Source organism: Notamacropus eugenii, chromosome 2 (assembly GCF_028372415.1).
Source record: "Notamacropus eugenii isolate mMacEug1 chromosome 2, mMacEug1.pri_v2, whole genome shotgun sequence".
Taxonomy (NCBI): Eukaryota; Metazoa; Chordata; class Mammalia; order Diprotodontia; family Macropodidae; genus Notamacropus; species Notamacropus eugenii.
Window position 1 is genome coordinate 510,465,302 of NC_092873.1, and position 18,706 is coordinate 510,484,007.

The 18,706-nt window shown below is 46.2% G+C and overlaps 1 protein-coding gene across 6 annotated transcripts in view; it reads left to right on the forward strand.

Moving 5' to 3' along the window:
* ELAVL4 (ELAV like RNA binding protein 4) overlaps positions 1-18,706 on the forward strand; it is a 140,018-nt gene that overhangs the window by 3,211 nt on the left and 118,101 nt on the right. For 3 of the 6 annotated variants that reach the window (XM_072649385.1, XM_072649386.1, XM_072649387.1), the window contains exon 2: positions 1,810-1,945. The exons of the other annotated variants lie outside the window; for them this stretch is intronic. The gene's annotated coding sequence lies outside the window, so the exon portion shown is untranslated. The remainder of the gene's footprint in view (positions 1-1,809; positions 1,946-18,706) is intronic. 6 annotated transcript variants of the gene reach the window in all.

The following is an 18,706-nucleotide window of genomic DNA, read 5'->3' on the forward strand; positions in this document are numbered from 1 at the left end:
GGGGTCAGGAAGAGGCAGATAGAACTGAAATGACTGAGCAGCAGCTGTGACAAATGGAATGTCTGCGCCATCCCTTGTCTTGTTGTCTCTTACCTGCACCTCTCAGTATGCCCACTTCTTTCTACTCACATAGGCACCACCTTAGTTCAGGTTCATATCACCTTTCCCTTGGGCTAATGGAACAGCCTTATTTATTTTTTCATTACAACAAAAAACTAGCAAAAATTTCCCTCTTTCTCCCATTCCCCATTCCCACTCGACAAAAAAAAACATAAACACAGAACCCATAATGACTACGCGAAACAAATTCCCTTGTTGGCCATGTGCATCTCCGTGGATGCCTTTCGTCCATCACTTCTCTCCACGCCTCAGTTAGTCAGGACTCATTGATGAAGTACCAGTCAGTCCATGAGCATTTACGAAGTGCTTCCTCTGTGTCAGGCACTGTGGTGATCACTGCTGAATGCCCAGAAAGAGAAAAACTCAGACCTGCCTTTAGGGAGTTCACTTCTAATGGGGGAAGCAGCCCATAAACGGCTGTGTTCATTTTAAGCATGTACTTGTCTCTTCCCTCTATAATCCATCCCCTCATACAGATGTTAAAGGGATCTGACACCATTCCTGCCCTCCCCAGAGTCAGCTCCCTATTACCTCTAGGATTAAAGACACTTTTTTTTTTTTTTACTCTTAAAGCCTTTCACAACCTGGGCCTAACTCGTTTTTCCAACTTAGTTATATGTTCCTTCTTTACCTTGCACTCTGGGGTTTTGCTGTTTATCCCCCGTGGCACTCCCACCTCCTACCTCCAAGCCTTTGTACTGGCCATTTGCTCATACCTGGAATGCACTCCCTCTACTAAATAGTTTTAATTTGGAACTTAGAAACATAATTATTTTTCTAACCTTTGTTTCCTTTAAAACTTGACTCAAGTGACATCTTCTAAGTGAAGTCTCTTTTTCTGCTTTTCTTCCTTCTCTCAGGCTGCTGGTACCCTTCTCCCCAGACCCACTTACCTTGTAGGTGTAGTCTGTAAACGTTTATTCATATAGACATTGCCTTCTCTAGTAGGTCTAGTAGGGCAGAGATGATCAAGACATCACCCATACCAGTTTTTTAGACATCTAAACCAGAAACCTACAAATTTGTGCTTTAAAAAAATTGTGATAACTCTATTTCAATGTAATTTAGTTTGCTGTATTTTTTTATTTTAGGTATTTAGTCAACAAATATTTATTAAGTATTTAGTATGTGCTAAGTGCTGAGGGACATGCAGGAGACAGAGAAAGGCAATAAAAACATGATTTTTGAGGAGGGATCCCTGCACTTCCCCAAGCTTCCAGAGGGGTTGTGGACACCAGCAAGCTAGAGCAACCTCTACCTGAATAAGAATTCTCCTCTACCACATCCCCAGTAAGGGGTGATCCAGCCACCACTTGAAGTCTGCAGGGAGGGGGCACCCACCACTTCATTAGATTGTTCAGTCATTTCCATTGTGTCTGACTCTCCATGACTCCATTTGGACTTTTCTTGGCAGAGATACTGGGGTGGTTTGCTGTTTCCTTCTCCAGTTCATTTTACAGATAAAGAAAGTGATGCAAGCAGGGTTAGGTGACTCACCCAGGCTCATACAGCTAGTGAATGAGGTCAGCTTTGAACTCGGTTCCTCCTGACTCCAGGCCCAGTGCTCTATCCACTGTACCACTGCCCATCACCAGCTCTACTTTGTAGAAACTTAAGCTGAAACCTGCCTATTATTTATCTGCTTGCCCACATTCATTGCTTCTTGTTCTGATTTCTGGGACCAAGTAGGACACGACTCGTCCTTCCACTCCTGCCCTCACCTGAGTCTCCTCCAGACTGAGCAATCGTGGTTCCATCAAATGGTCCTCACATCCTGGCTGTCCTCTTCCTGAAGATCTCCAGCTGAGTCCCGTTCTTCCTAAAAGTGAGTGTCTGCATAGGAGAGGGCAAGGAGAGGGAGAAGCAGGCAGAGCTCCCGGGGCATGGGCTGCTGGAGCCCAGAGCTTTCAGGAATCCCTTCCACTTTCTCTTTTCTTGGCATGTAACAAGCCCTCTGTGTTGACAGGTGACAGATTGTGAGCTACAAAGCCTACAGAAACCAGAGCTGTCTTTCTCCCCATTTTATAGCTTTATACAAGTTTGGAGAAGCTGTAGCTTGCAAATTTCAGGAGACAGTCACCAGAAAGGAGGAGGGGGCTGAAGGAGCCTCCCTTTTGCTTTTATTTGTCTTTAGGCAGGGAAAAGTATGAATTTGGAGTCAAGACCTGAGCTTGAATTCTTGACTTATTCCCTATTAACTGTGGCTTTGGGCTAATCACTCCTCATCTTCAGGTCTCAGTTTACCCTTCTGTAAAATGAGCAGGTTGCATTAGATGAACTGGTGATGGCTAAGTCCTAAAGTCCTCTTCAAATGGGCTTCCTTGCCTCTCTTGAGCCCTAAAGACTATTCCAGAACTCCTGGAACCCTGGGCCAGCCCAAGTGAATCTGCCTCTCTTATGGTTCCTCCCTCCCTCCCTTTCTTCCATCCTACCTTCTCTCACTCTTTCTCTTTTCTCTCTTCTTTTCATTCCCCTCTCCCCCTCCACACCTCTCTTCTTTCACTTTCTTTTTTCTTTCTTTCCCTTCCTCTGTCCCTCCCTCTGTTCCTTCCTTCTTTCTCTTACTCTTTTTCTCTTTGTCTTCTTTTCCTCTCTCCCTTCTTTCCTTCTTTTACTCTTCTCTTTTTTATTTCTTTTTTCCTCCCTTTCTCTCTTCCTCCTTTCCTTCTTTCCTTCCTTACCTCCCTCTTTTCCTTCTTTCTTGTGTAGCTGGTAGTGCAGGGATAAGAGCAGTAGTCCTGGAGTTGGGAAGCCCTGAGTTCAAATCCAGCTTCCTGTACTTCCAACATGTGAACCCTGGGCAAGTCAGGTTAACTTCAGTTTCCTTATCTGTAAAATTGAGAGAGTAATAACACCTACCTCCCAGAGGATCAAATGAGATAATGTTTGTAAAGTGCTTAATCTGGCACATAGTAGGCACTTTGTAAATGCTGTATTCTGTGTTCATTACTGTGGGGCAGCAGAAGTTGGCTTGGGGGAATAGTTCTGTTTTGGTGGGGGGGCTGTAGTCTGGGGTTCACCCCAAAGGGGAAGAGACAGGGAGGTAGCCAGTGTATCATATGAACTGAGCAGAGGACAGATCATTTTAATCCCATATAAGAAACAATGATGTGCCTAAAATTAACTTCGCAGCCTTCATTAACAGGATGATTTGAACAGGATTCAGTTCCAGGTTACAATCTGCTGCGGGGGAATCTGTGTGGGGGCGGGGGAAGGCAGGGCTGCTAATTAGCCAGTGGACATTTCCAGTACCAGGAACAACTTTTTTTGTCCCCTTCCCACCAATGATGCCTCCCCTTAGTAGCCTGCTTGGGCTGTGCTGTGTACCCCGGACCCTCCTCCTGCAGCCTCTTGGGGAAGGAAGCAGAAGGTGAGAGAGCCTTGCCTGGGTGCAACATGAGCCTTAACTTTCAGGGGCCTCCATTACTTTGCCACATTCCAGCTCCCGAGGTGGGTGGGGCGCTCCTTTTGTCCCCCCTACCCCAGCACAGGCCTGGCTTCCACTTTATATCAGGGTCCTAGCCTTAGTCTAAGGTACATTAAGTAAATCCTTAGGGAAAAAAAATGGTTTTCATTTCTTCATTCGTGATCCAACCCTTTTAATCCTCACAGTAACCCTGGGAGGTAGTGTTATTATTCTCCCCTTTTTATAGATGGGAAAATTGAGGCAGACAAAGGTGAAGTGACTTGCCTGGGTTTACACAGCTAGCAGGAGTCTGAGGGCAGATTTGAATTCTGGTCTTCCTGGGTCTGCTTGGTTACCTCCAACTTTTCCCTCACTTGCCTCTGCATCTGTACTGGTTGCTACCTTTCTCAGGTTACAACCCTTAGATTGTTCCCCTTGGGCTCTGGAGTTGCTGATGCCCCTTGGAAAAAGTCACAGAGTTGAATTGATGTTATGTGTGTTCTGGCAAACAGCCACATGGGGACCCTCATCAACCCTGTTCCTCCCTTTCTGGAGAGTTACAGACCCTCTGCCCTTGGGGGACACACCTTCTTCATCTCTTAAATAAGAGGAGTTGGATTTGATGGATCCGAGATCTTTTCCGGTTCTGAGTGGAACTCAGCTTTCTTGCCTGTGTGTGTGTCCTTCGTTGCTGAAGAAGACCATGCCATCAGAGAAATGATGACATGACTTGCACTTGACTTTGTTTTGAGTGAAGGAGGGCTGTGCAGGTCACCAGCCTCACTTCTCCTCCAGAGCCGTCTGAATCCAGTGACCAGATATTCTTCAGGAGGGCTGGAGATGACCTAGGATGAGGCAGTTGGGGTTAAGTGACTTACCCAAGGTCACACAGCTAGTGCGTGTCAAGTGTCTGAGGTGAAATTTGAACTCAGGTCCTCCTGACTCCTACACTGGTGCTCTATCCACTGCACCACCTAGCTGCCCCCTCTTGCCTGTGGAATGAAAGGGTTGGAGCAGATAGATACCCTCTCAGGGTCTTCCTTGTTCCAGATCCATCTGCTGCCTGTGACCAGGGCATGGCACTCAAACTCTGATGTGACTATGGTCTCCTTGGCTGTTCCACAAACGAAACCCTCTCATCTCCCGACTTGGGTATTTGCATTGGCTGTGCCCCATGCCAGGAGCTCTCTCCCTCTTCATTTTTGCCTCCTGGCTTCCTCCAAATCTCAACTAAAATCCCAGTTAGTACAGAATTTTTTCCTAATCCTCCTTAATTCGGGTGCCCTCCCTTTATTAATTCTTTCCTATGTATATGCTGGTTTGCTTTTGTCTCCCCCTTGAGATCCTGAGCTCCTCCAGGGCAAGAACTGTCTTTTGTCTCTTTTGTATCCCCCGGTGCTGAGCACAAGTGCTTGACCCCTAGTAAGAGCTTCATAAATGTTTGTTGACCAACTGACTGATGTTCCTCCCAACCAAGTCCATTTGGAGTGGGACCTTAGTTAGCTTGGGGCCTGAGGGTCCTATAGCTTGTGGTCTCTTTGGACTCCTGGCTTAGACTAGATCTCTTAGTCTCTGTCTTTTATAACCACAGAAGGTTAGGGGATGGAAGACACCTTGGAAATTGTCTAGTCTCTCATTTTACAAATGGAGAAACTGTTGTCCCATAGAAGGTGGGTCAACATCTCCTTTGAGGGCAGTCTGTTTCCTTGTGTTCTCGATGCCCAGCTCAGGGCTTGGCGCATCCTAGGGAGTGTTTTTGGAATGGAATGGAATCCTAGACAGAACTGGAAAGAAGGCTCATTTGATGGTTGGGGAAACTGAAGCCCAGAGTCCATGACCCCACAGCTGACAGGACTAAGAGCACAGGTTTTCTGAGAAATAGCACCCTGTCATTTGGAGGGGCTTCTGGGTGAGGATGGCAGATCATCTCTTTTTAGCTGTTTGGGGCTGTCTCTGAGGTCAGCTTGTGTTGCAACCTTGGACAGGTGACCATCCCTCACTGAGCATCCCTCTTCTGGTGAGTGAGCTTCAAGGACCTGATATCTCCAAAAGTTAATTAAAAGGGAGGTTGAGTCCTGGGGCACCCTAGAACCCTAGGAACACCCTGTGTTCCCTTGGGGTGCCTGCATGGCAGTCTCCTGGATCATCAGGAGAGGAAGGAAGGAAGGTTGGATGTGTGCCAGGAGCTTTGCTAAGCCATTCTCATCTCATTTGAGACTCACAACCACACAGGGAGGTAGGTGCTATTATCCCTATTTTTACAGATGAGGAAGCTGAGGCAGACAGCAGTTCACTCAGATAGGAAGCCTCTGGGGATTGATTTGAACCCCAGTTTCCCTGCCTCCCACATCCATACTTCTTTCTATCCATTATACCATCCAGCTGCCTCTAGGTGATGGACATGGTCCTGTCTTGTTGGCTCATGGCCAAATGGCGGTGGGAAGAAGGGAATATTGATCTCCAATGTCTCTGCAGGGGGGCTTCTCTTAGCACCAGCTGTAGAACTGAGCAGGCCTTTAGAGATGGAGCCCAGCCCCCTTGATTTTGCAGGTGAGGAAATTGAGGTAGAGCTGGCATTCAGGTTCCTGGCCTTCTGATTTCAGATCCAAGGTCTTTGTACTCTCTGGGCTGGTTTCTTCTGCTCTGAGGCAGGCAGATTGAACAGGAGGGGCTGTAAGTGGTATATAATTGTGAATTATTCATGTTGCTATTAGCCAGGCAGGTCCTTCTCCCTCTTCCTCCCCCACCCTGGTTGGGCATGTCTTCCCAGACATGTTTTGAAGATAATCAGATTCACAGACTCTTGGACCTCAGTTGCCTAGTGGAGGGCTGTCCTTCGGGACCTCCACCTTTGCATTGCCCCTTCTTACCCGGAGTGTTTTCTCAGCAAGAAGGAGGAAGTCTGGGCCCTGTCTCCCCTCCCCTCCCCTCCCCCACCCCTTATTATTAATCTCATCTTAGAAGTGCTTACGCCTGCCTATCCTCAAACCTCAGGGGTTGGTTTGATGTGATTTCCTTTCTCTGAAATGACTGTTCTGACCTCCGACCTGAATCCAGGATGGTGTGCGCAGGAGGGGGCAGGAGAGATGCTGGCCTGCCTCCGGCCTCTGTGCACATTTGAATTTCTACTCTAGTGGGCGAAATCTTCCCATTCTCACTCCCTAAACCTTAGGAGGATGCATCCTGTAAGTCCTCAGCAAGGTGAGATGGAGCAGCGCCGAGTGTGAACCAGGGAGGGGAGGATTGGGTGGTTGGGCTGAACTTGCCTGTAGGGAGGATGGTCCCGAGTGGGAGCTCAGGATGCAGGGCACCTGCTTTGTTACATTGTGTGTACAGAATCCTAATTTTCCATATTGGGGACATCTGGATACTTTGGATCATAGATTTGATTTAGGGCTCATGGAGTGGAATTGAATCCTAGAATGTCAGAAGGATGAAGGACCTCTTAAGTCATCAATGCAATAGAAAAAAATCGTCTGTTTGTTAGGTGCATAATGTGTGCTGGGCAGGGGCAGCTAGGTGGCGCCATAGTGCACAGAGCGGTGGGCCTGGAGTCAGGAAGACCCACCTTGGGAGTTCAAATCCAACCTTAGACACTTAGTAAATGTGTGACCCTGGGCAAGTCACTTCACCATATTTGCCTCAGTTTTCTTCTCTGTAAAATGAACTGGATAAGAAAATGTCAAAATGTCCTCTCTGGTCACCCTACTCAAGTCAGGAGGATCTGGTCTTTTATACTAGAGGCAAGAGGGAGCCCCCAGATCTTCTTGAGAACAGGAGTGCTGGGGTTATGCTTTAGCAGTATTGCTTTGTAAGCTGTGGAATGGGTGAAGAGGAAAGTGGAGACCAGTTAGGAGGCTGTTACAGTAGTCTGTGTGAGAGAGGATACAAGTGATCCTGCATGAATGGGAAAGAGGGGAAAGGGCTCCTAGGGGAAACATGTTGTAAAGATGGCAGCGGATTGGATATGTGTGTTTGTGTGTGTGTGTGTGTGTGTGTGTGTGTGTGTGTGTGTGTGCAGGTGTGTGCGTGCAGGTGGGTGTGGATGAGGGGGCAGGCACTGGAGGAGAAGGAGGTTTTGAGGATGACTGGCGTTTTGAGTTGTTATTCTGGCCTCATTTTCTGCATTTCTTAGCTTTTTTGGAAAGAGAGGTGAGCTCTCACAGTTGCCAGAAGGACCTTTGTGACTGTCCTAGATGTCACTGCTGTCTTGTTTGTGTTTTTTGGACGGTGCAGGAGCTTGGTGACCCGAGGTGTGGTGTTCCAAGGTCATGTTGTCAACATGGTGGGGTGTTTGCCTCCTCTCTGGGAGGTTCGTGAACCTCTGGGACCATTCCGTCTCTTCCACACAGATAGTGACTCTTCCTCCCCTTTAGCTGCTTCTCTTTGTTTGGCTTTTTTTTTATTTTCACAAAAATGAAACTTGAATCTCTTTGGGGTGACATAGTATCAGATTTCTTGATTTCTTCCTTTCATTTCTTAATGTTAAAGATGGACATTGTTTTCTTCAAAAATACATCTCTGGAGGGCCAGAGAAGAGAAGGGGACTGATTTCTAGGAATGGGCCAAGTGTCAAAGTGTGGTTTTATCTAATGTCCTGCAGTCATGCAAATTTTCCCAAGTGTGGCTTGTGCTTGTGGGTCTGGAGATCTAGGAATTGGACCTTGTAGTAGCAGAACTGGTAAGGGATTCTGTTGATGTGTGGACACTCCTCTGGTGGAACCAGTTTCCCTGGAAAATCATAATTGGAGTTCTGCAATGTTTTTAAGAGTGATATTCAAACCCTCCTCCCTGAGGATGGAGTTCCTTTGTCCTTTGCCTTAAGAAGGGCAGGAGAACGGGAGGAGGCTGTAAACCTTGTTCTCAGGGGGATAGGAGGTGATGTCTTCTGCTTATGTGGTCCCTGGGGCTGAGATTCTGAGCTGATGATACAAAAATAAGACTTCTGCTTAAGGTGGGTGGGGTAGTGCCAGCTGAGGAGGGAGGGGCTCATTGATGAACAGGTGGGAAGGATTTGGAGAAAGATCCTGCCCCCTGGCTTGTTTTGGGTCTTGATTTCCCTACTAAGGCTGTTCATGTGGTACTGGGAAGGGATCATGAACCAGAGATGACTGTGTAGATGGTATCTCTTCTGTCCCCTCCTTTGGTTCAGGGTCCTAGAATGTCAGGTGGAGAGGACCTTGACTGTCTGCTGGCTGTGCCTCAAGCTTTCCAGCCTCAGTTTCTTCAGCAGTAAATGAGGAAGTTGGTCCAGCTGGAGGCAGTGTGGTGTAGTATAGGGTCTCCACCTTCTCTGGGCCACAGACCCTTTGGAAGTCAGTCTGGTGAAGCCTGGCACCTTCTTGGAATCATGCTTTTAAATGTGCAAAATAAAATATATAGTACTGCAAAGGAAACCAATTATTTTGAAATGCAGCTCTAAAAGTGTTTTTTAGAAAATTAGAAAGTTAAGAGCTCTATGATCCTGTGAAAAGTGATTAATTCATGGCCCAATAAGATCCTAAAGAAGCTGCCCCTGACCCTCTTCGCCTGCCTTGTCCACAGAGCCTTCTTATCTCCAGGCTTCAGCCCCTTTGCATTTCCCAGGTTGGTACCTGTGTGAGGTGAGCCTGGTGCAAGCTGGGCATCCTGTAGAAGGCTCCAGAGATGATCATTTCCTAGTGTGGGTCATTGACCAAGTTTTATGGCCTCACTGAGGCTCAGTTTGCTCATCTGTAAAGAGAGGAAAACAGTGTTTGGGCAGTTGAATGTTGTGTAAGATTGGTGGAAGAAAGTTCTGTGGCAATATCCATTAAAGGGGTCAGCTGGGATGCAGCCTGGTGGAAGCAGGGCAGGGGGTGCCCTAGACTAAGGGTCAGGAGACCTGGGTTCAAGTCCAGATCTCTGTTAACTCACTGTCACACTGAGAGTTGTTGCTTCCCCTTTCGGGGGCTCAGTTTCCTCATCTGTAAAATGGTCCCTGGCTACTTTAAATCTGTCATCCTGAAATGACTTAGCCAACTGGCAGTAAATAGCAATAATAATGCTAGCTAGCATTTATGCCTTATGCCAAGCACCATACTAAAGACATTTGACCCTTGTAATAACCCTGGAAGGTAGGTGCTATTATTATGCTGTTTTATAGTTGGGGAAACTGAGGCAGGCAGAAGGACTTGCCCAGGGTCACACAACTAGTTCTGTTGCTGGATTTGAACTGAGGTCTCCCTGACTCCATGTCCAGCTTTAACCACTGAGATCCCTAGCAGCCTAGCATGCCAGAGCCAATGCTCTGGCCCAGGGCCTTTTCCAAGGGGCTTCCCCTCATCTCCTCAGCCTAGCATCCTGGAGCTGGAGCAGGGAGAGTCCTCAGAGGCTGCCCAGAGAAGCCTGGGTTTAGGGGAGGGCCATGGTAGCCTATCAAGTACTGGAAGGTCTGCCCATGTGGAGCTGAACCAATAGGGGGCGTCCCCCAGGGAGATCCAAGCTGGACATAGGTCAGGGCCTTTCCCAATGAGAGCAGTCTGACTGCCCCCTGCCCACATGCCCCCTATCTCGGGTTCTGTGAGAGGCCCTCGCTCAAGGGGAAACACACAGCAGGCACCAAAGCTTGGTTCTTGTCCCAGGACTCTTGACTGCAAGCGCAGCAGTTTTTACCTGAGAGTCTCTTTTCTTTGAACACTGAACCATGTTCCTCCTATTCTTGGACAGTTGTTTCCTGGGCCTGTAGTTTGTCTCCTACCACATGGGTGGGCACAGGAACTCCCAGAGTGGAAGTTTTTTTCACTGCTGCCAACAGGAAGCTTAAGTTACCAATGTTTAGAGGGGAGGACCAGACCTTGGAGAGTTCTTAAATCTTCTCTCTATCTGGCAGCCCTCTTTGGTGGGTGGGGAAGCAGAGACTCAAAGGGGAGCAGTTCCTCCTTTGCTGAGATCTCCCTACCAAGATTTTAGGGACAGCCTAGTAACTTAATAGTTCTTTGTAGTTTTAGGAAGTCCATCCTCACTGTTCATTATGGCATCGGCTGCCTGAGGGTCAGTAGGGAGTTCCCCATCCCTCCAGTCTCCAAGCAGAGGCCAGATAAACCCAGTTTTCAGGGATGCTGTAGAGAGATCCCTGCCCTGGGGGGAGGAGACTTTAAAACCATCTTTTCCCTACTCCCCTGCTTATACAGGACCATATGAGAGCTGGAGGAAGTGAAGTTTCTCACTTGAGGCCCAAGGGAATAAGTAGCCTCTGATCCCTGGCTCTGGTCTCTCTCTCTCTTCTCCTCTAAGAATCTGGTTGTCCCTGCTGGATTTTGGCCAGCCCAGGCCACATCCTCTGGATTCTGCAGCCACTCCTGTGACTGGCATGAGTGACATGTTCCTATCTGGTTTTCCCAGGCTGGGTGTCTCCCGGGCCAGCAGCATCCTTGGAGGAAGAATCTGTTGCTGGCCTCTTGCAGGGAAGGGGATTCAGCCAGGACTGTTCTGAGGTGATTTGGCAGTTTGTGTCCTCCATGCCCATGAGACGAGGGTTGGTAGTTTTTCCCACTTCTGTCTAGATACCTGCATATTCCAAAGGGCTAACTCAGGACCCCCACAGGGGCATTTCTTCCTCTTTGCCCGGAGCAAGGCAGGCCCGACAGAAATGGGAGGGAGGCCCAGATTCTCTCTGTTGAGTCAGAATTCCCTGACTAAGCAGGAACAAGGCAAGCATGAGGCTTCGTGTTCAAATCCCCAAACCCAATCAGAATTAAGGGGTGTTTAGAGCGCTCCGAGATCCAGGGTCCTTGAGGGTGCTGTATGCTGTTTAGTTTGTTGACATCAGTGTTTAGACATCTCTGTTCTCCTCCTGGTGAGGGAGGTGCCTAGTGTGTTTTTAATACCCATATTGCAGGGGGCAGAGAAAAATGAGGGGTATACAATCAGAGGAAGTGGTTTTTCTTCCTCTGTGTCCTCAGACAATCCTATTACCAGGGGGTGGTGCTTCTGAGTTTACATATAGCCTCAGGCACACTTAGTTGTGTTACCCTGGGCAAGTTAGTTTTCTCTTCTATCAGATGGGAATGATAATGGGACCTCCTTCCCAGGGAAGATCAGATGAGATACTATTTGTGAAGTGCTTGGCAAACCTGAAAGCTCTATATGAACACCAGTTATTCCCCGGATCTTAATTTTCTCATCAGTAAAGTCCATCCAGTTCTAGAGCTCGTGTTACATGAGACGGGAAACTGAGGAAGTGACAGGAAGTAAAGTTGGCTTTATAACTAATCTCCTGACCCCAAGCTAGTGCATTCCCCAGTGACATCTATTCCTTGGAGTGCATACAGAACGAGTAAATAAAGAGAGGAAAACAAGGTAGAATCCTGTAGTAAAGACAAGAGAGAGAATAAGTGCTCCCACAGTGATCTGCTATGTGCCAGGTGCTGTGTTAAGTGAAAACACAAATTGATCACCTTTTATTGTTGTTTAATTCACATTTTCTCTTTATCAAAGGGTATGGACATTTTAGTCACTTTCTTCGCATAATTTTAAATTGATTTCCAGCGAAGTTGGACCACTTTGCAGCTCTACTAACAATGCAGTAGTATGTGCATTTTTCTGAAACCCCTTCAGCATTGATTTTTTTCCCATCCGTTCATTGTCTTTGCCAACTTGATGAGTACCATGGACCTGGAGGACTAGTTGAGAACTTGGCTGTGGACTGTTTTAGGACTTTGATGGGGAGTGCCAGAGAACTCAGGGCTCTCCCTTGCTGACTGCTTCCCTCATCTGTGAAAGGGGAGAGTAGATCATACTAGACCAGGGGCAGGAAGTCTTTGGCCTTGAGGCCACATGTGACCTTCTAGGTCCTTGGGTGTAGCCTTGTGGCCAGGTCCAAGTTTTAAGGGGATTTGTTCTATGAAGTCCAAGGGCTCCACTTGAGGACCTGAAGGGCCACGAGGCCTTGAAGCTGCAGGTTTCCCACCCCATACAGTTAAGTTAGACTCTCTTCCTCTCCTCAACTTCCTTTTATATGTTGATGCCTCATGCTCAAAGGGATGCTTCCTCAGGGCAGGCCCATCCTTGTCAGCCTTTTGACTTCTATTTGGATCCTTAGCATTTGTCACAAAGCCTGGAACACAATGAACACTCAGCAGATGTTTGTTGCTTTAGCTGTGCACGTGTCTTCCATCCTCTGCTGTGATCTTAGTGGTAAGATGGTGAGCTACAAAGACGGACAGTAGTGTACAGCATTATGGTTTGGGTTCAGATGGACACTAGCCTGGAGGGAAGTCTCTAGTGCTGTGCCTCAAGGATCTGTCCTTGGCCTTAGACTCACCGTATCACTACAAGTCCTGACTATCCAATGGTAGCAGCTTCTCTCCCAGAATTATCACCTACAAAGTCAATAACCTTACCAGCTATATTTTCATCCAAATCATTGACATTTGTGTACATACACACGTATACATTTATATGGACACATAGCATATGAATGTGTGGTATGATTATTGATTCAATGAGTGATAAATCTGGGAGGGGTATCTTATTGAGTGATGAGCAAGGCTAAGTGAAATGTAATAATGATTGATGCAGACTGCTGCATTTAGGTTAAAAATCTGAACTTCCTAAGTACAATCTGGGGTGCAGGGGGCTGTGAGAAATACCTGAGAGTTTGGGGGGATTGCAAGCTCAGCTTGGATATTGTGCTATATTTCAACTGGGAAAAGGATCATCATTTTAGGTGGTGTTGCTGGAGTAACGTGCATGATTCTGGATCCCACAGCTAAAGAACATTTACAAACTGAAGAGAGAGAGAGAGAGAGAGAGAGAGAGAGAGAGTGTGTGTGTGTGTGTGTGTGTGTGTGTGTGTGTGTGTGTATGTGTGTGTGTGGAACCGGGCCACTATCATGGTTGTGGATCAGGGGACCAACTCTATGAATTGTCCGTTATTGTCTGGACAAGAGGCTTCCCTTATTCCTTTGGTTTTCCCAATGTAGACAGTCTAACTCTTCATATGTATTTTGAATTTCTTCCAGGAGTCATTGCCAGGTGCCAGAGACTGAGGAATATAATACAGTGTCATTTACAAACAAGAACATCAGAAAGACTTGGACATTGGTCACAAGTCCTTCCCATTGGACATCCTCTATGACAGTGTTGAAGGTCATTGTCAAACTCTTGTGAGATTTTGACATGGCCTGGGAGACAGACCCCTTGTTTCAGAAGATCCTTTAAGGGTGTGTTTTGCTCAGGGGATTAATGCATGATTTTAGCCAACCAACAGTTAAAAAGGACGGAGGAGTCTTGCCTTTTCTATCTTTTTCTGTCAGTTGTGTGATGGTCAAGAGATTACTTACTGTGGATTATTGCTTTGGACAGCCTGTGCCAGTATCCTCATCAGGGAGGCTTTTGATGTGTATGTGTAGACCAGGCTCTTAAAATTTTTATAAAGTGAAAGTGGCCTTATTGATATTCTTTGTCACCTTTTCCTTGGGTAATCCTAAGGTCCAATATTTTCTCCATCCCCTTGGCACCTTCTTTTCTTCAGATACTTTGGGCCAGGCCCTGTGCTAAGTGCTGGGGATAGAAAGAAAGGCAAAAATATTTGTCTTTGTCCTCAGGGAACTCATACTCCAAGGGAAAGAGGGGAGAATGTGTACAAAGAGCTATCTATATACATGTGAGATACCACTTGTTTATCTTCCACCATCTTCCTCTCTTAAACTAGTGTGTTTTCTAACCCTCTGTTGGCCTTGGCTTTTATAATCTCCCTCTGCCTGACAGATTAAGTCAAATGTTTGCCAAGTTAGGGTCCTTTCTCAATTCTTGGTTTCCTTGTTATATCACTTAACTAACATTGGTTAAACATCTTTCTAAATAGAGTCTAAGACCTCCATCCATTTCATATTTTCAGTCATCAGTAACTGCTAAAATGGATTGAGTTGGGTTTGTTTTAATTAGCATTTGTTTTCTCATTTTAAACTGTTGTCCTTTGTATTACTTTTTATGTCAGCTCTAAGAAGTCTGTGTTCTGATATTGCATTCAAAACAGGTTTAAGACAGACTTGGACATCAATAAAATATTGTTTCTTGTTTGTTAAAAATACACTCAACCAGCTAGTTAGGGTATGTGGTCTAGAACTGATAGAGGGAACTCATGGATGAAGAGACTGCTTTTACTAAGGTAGATTGGTACTTTTATCTGCAAAGTACTGTCTTGCAGAGTTGGCTAGAGCAAAGGTGTCAAACATGGCCCATGTGACCCATAACAGTCCCTAGTGAGGCCTTAAATAGATTAAAATACACTTGGGAAATATTTAACAAAATAAATAAAAATGCAGTGAAACATAGATAATGAGAGTATGTGGTTTTCTAAGTCAGTGTGTGCCCGCAGTGGTCCTTGTATATGACTCAAGGGTTCCTTTGTCTGTTTGGGTTGGATACTCCTGGCCTAGAGCATTGAGAGGTTAAGGGATTTGCCTTGGTCACACAGCCAGTATGCGTCACAGGCAGAACTTGAACCTATATCTTCTTGGCTTTGAGGTTGACTCTCTGTGCCTCTTTTGGTGGTCAAATAAATACATTCTGGAGTCCTTCCTCACATACTGACCTTGATTTGACCTGTGGTGGCTCCTTGGGTCAACCAGAATGGGGTAGCAGCTTCAAGTGATCTCCAAGTCTTTCAGGTTATGTGAGGCAAGGATGCAAAAAAGAAAGTTAATCCCTATTTTATAGGTGAGGAAACTGAGGCTTAGAGTGGGGTAGTTACTTGCCCAAAGTCACACAGCTTTGGGTTTGATAGAAAGAGTTGTGTGACCTTGGGAAAGTCATTTGATCTTACTGTGTATCTCAGTTTCCTGGTCTGAAAAAGAGGGGATTGGGCTACATAATTGCTCTTATTCCAGACATCCCCAGCGCTGGAGCCAAGACTTGGTCCCAGGTCTTTGACTCCAAGCCCAGTCTTCTTCTCTTGCACCTTGATGTGAGATGCTCTGGGCAGGGACTAGGTCCACTCCTTCTCTTTTTACCCCAGAAATGCCTAGGACAGGGTAGGGCTCAAAACAAGCTCGATTGCTGCTTTAGCAACTTACTAGAAATCAGTGAAGGAGAGTGAGAAGGGACTTGAGTTGAATGGGATGGTCTGAGACCAGAGAGAGCTGATTTTTGCTTTTGGCCAGGGTGGGGGTGGTATGGAGTGGGGCCCCTAGGGTTAGGGGTCTACCACGAATTGCTTATCTGTTTCCTTTAATGTAAGGATTATAGGAAGCTATTTTGGGCCCTCAGCAATACCTCTGATTTCTGGCCTCCAGCCATCCTTCCATCTCCGGCTTTTACTGATTGTGCACCATGCTGCCCCATGCGTGCATGCCTCAGCTAGGTGAGCTTCCTCAGCACGTGTTCACAGTGGTCTCCAGCCTTCTGGAAACACCAGAGAGAGCGCGGGGGTGCTGCACCTGCAGAAATCTCTCGCTGTCCTTATTTTCTGGTCTATAAATACTTCTCAGAGGCACACAGCAAAGGAGGCTTATGGATTCTATGAGAGGGGAGGGGCCTGTTTGGGACATCAACACCTTTGGGCCTTTCTAGGTGGGATGGGGAGGCCCCTCCTCTGCAGTAGTGTGAGGGAACCGATTAAGAAGGGGCCATAATGTAGCTAAAAGCACAAAAAAAAAAAAGTAAACATGGGACTGCTCTCCTCAGGAGAAGCTAAGTACCTTGAAGGCAGGGAAATCTCATTTTCAAGGTTTTCATATCCCTAATACCTGGCACATAATAGGTATCTAAATGAACACTCATTGGTAGGTGTGAGTTACTGAAACATAGAAACATATGAGCACCAGCACAGGGGTAAGTGGGATGGTGATGTCACTGTTTTCAAGTCTCTGAAGGGCTGTTCTATTGAAGAGGGCTGGGTCTTGTTCTTGGCCCAAGGAGGCCAGCTTAAGACCAATTTGGGGAGAGTTGCAGTGAAGAACGGTTTAGCTCTAAGTAAGGAAAACCTTGCCAATAACATTTCTTAACTGTTAGAGCTTTCTAAGAGTAGAGTGGGCCAACTCAAAGAAGAGGAGGTCTTTCCTCCCTGGAGATCTTGAAGCAGACTCTGGGTAGCCAGTCAATCAGTAAAAATTTTATTAGCGCCCATCCTGTGGTAGAATACTCATTCCAAGCTGGTCTGATTGTCCGACTGTAGCATAGTGATGTCATTTTGGTCATCTTGGAGGACAACAGGTAACGATCAGCCAAAATTTATTAAATCACCTGCTGTGTGCCAGGCACCATGTTAAACGCTAGGTGATGTACTAATCATGTATCAGGTGTTTTATAGAGGGACCACAGGATCACAGAGAGAGAGCTGGAAAGGACCTGAGGGGTCCATGGAGACCAACATGTTTAGTTTGCAGGTGATCATTAAGCACCTACTGTGTGCCAGGCACCATGCTAAGTACTGGGCATGCAAATTAGAAAAAGACAGTTCCTGCTGTCAAGTTTGCAGTCCAGTGGGGAAAAGAAGACATGTGGGGGGATGGGGAGGGGCTGAGGAAGGAGGGTCCCAGTTGAAGGTGGGAGAGCCCATTGCAGAAAGGTAGCCAGGGAGAAATGAAGAGTTGGATGATCTGGGAGCTTTGGGAAGAGTCCTTTGCTTAGCCCGCCAATCAGAGGAGACTGAGACATATTAAGTGACTGGTTTAGGGTCACAGAAAGGGAGTAAGGCATCTGAACTTACGTCATCTCACTATATGATAAGTTCCAAAGTATAAATTGCCAAGGAAAGAACTCCCTATTTGAGAAGAACTGTTAGTAGAACTAGAAAGCAGTTCAGCAGAAATTAGATTTTTTTAAAAGACAGTTTCTTACACCATATACCACAATAAACACAAAATAGGTACAGGAACTGAATGTCATACTATTTTTAAAAAATGAGAAGAACCCCAGATGAGGTACCGTTTGCAGCTGTGGCTAGTGGAGAAAATCTTTAACCAGACAAGGGATAGAGGCAGTTGTAAGATAAAGTAGATATGTCACGTACATTAAATTGAGAAGCTTTCAATAAACAAAATGAATGCTCCTGAGATAAAAGGGGAAAACTTGGGGGGATTCTTTGTAGTCATCTGTCTCTGATAAAGGCCTGATGTCTAAGATTTATAGACAACTAGCAGATCTGTATGAGAAAAAAGCCATTTCCCAGTAGTTATGTAGCAAAAGGATAGGAATGAAGGGTTCTTCATAGCAGATTTGCAGACTCTCCATAGCTATTATGAAAGAATGCTCTAAATAACTAATCATTTGGACAGTGTAAATCAGTACACGCAGAGGTGTGGCCTTTTCCCCCAGTGTCCCCTCACCTGGTGCATTGGATCACTCAGAGCCCGAGGGTGCAGATAAACAGTTCTTTAATGAGAACATAAACAGGAACTCCTAGCTTAAAAAAGTGTCCCCAAAGTGATAAGAAGTTGTCCAGAGTGAGGAAGAGCTGTTGGCAATAACATGAGAAGTGTGGAGCAGGGCATTCCCTGGGTTCTCAGGAGCTGCTCACCAAAGTGTTTTTATAGCTTCCTCACCCAAAGAGCTCAGTCCACCTAGGGGCAAAGTGAACTCAAGCTGCTCTAGATTTGCTCCATGGTGTCTTGGCTTATAATATGATGATCTGAGAGAATGGGAATAAAGTCACCCATTCCCCAGCCTCACTAGTGTCCTGGCCCATAATGCTCAGAAAGTTGATAAATATGTTGAAAAGATGGGGAAAAGTCATTGCTAGAGGGATTTCAGCAAAATAGCACACTAATACATTGTCAGTGGAGCTGTGAATTAGTCCATTCAGGCTGGAAATCCATTTGGAATTATAAATGAGTAAAATGTCCAGACCTCTTTTCAAAGCAGTTTCACTGCTGTGCTTCTACTCCATGATAAATAAGAAAGGCCATATATATTTGTACCCAAATATTTATAGTACTGACACAAAATTTGCCTCCTTTCTCTCCTAATCCCTGTTGTGAATGATAATTCTTTGCGTACATGAGGACAGCTGTTTATACATCAGACAAATGTGCCAGGCACTGTACTGAACCTGGGAATAAAAATATGAGCAAAAAGAAAGAAAATGCCTTCCCTTGAGAAGCTTCTGTTCTGATGGGAGAAGACAACCTTCCAGGGGAGCTCCTGACGGGAAGATGAGAGCATCAGGCTGAGACAGAAGAAAGCGTGGCTGGCAGAGATTTGGGGAGGAGACCTTAG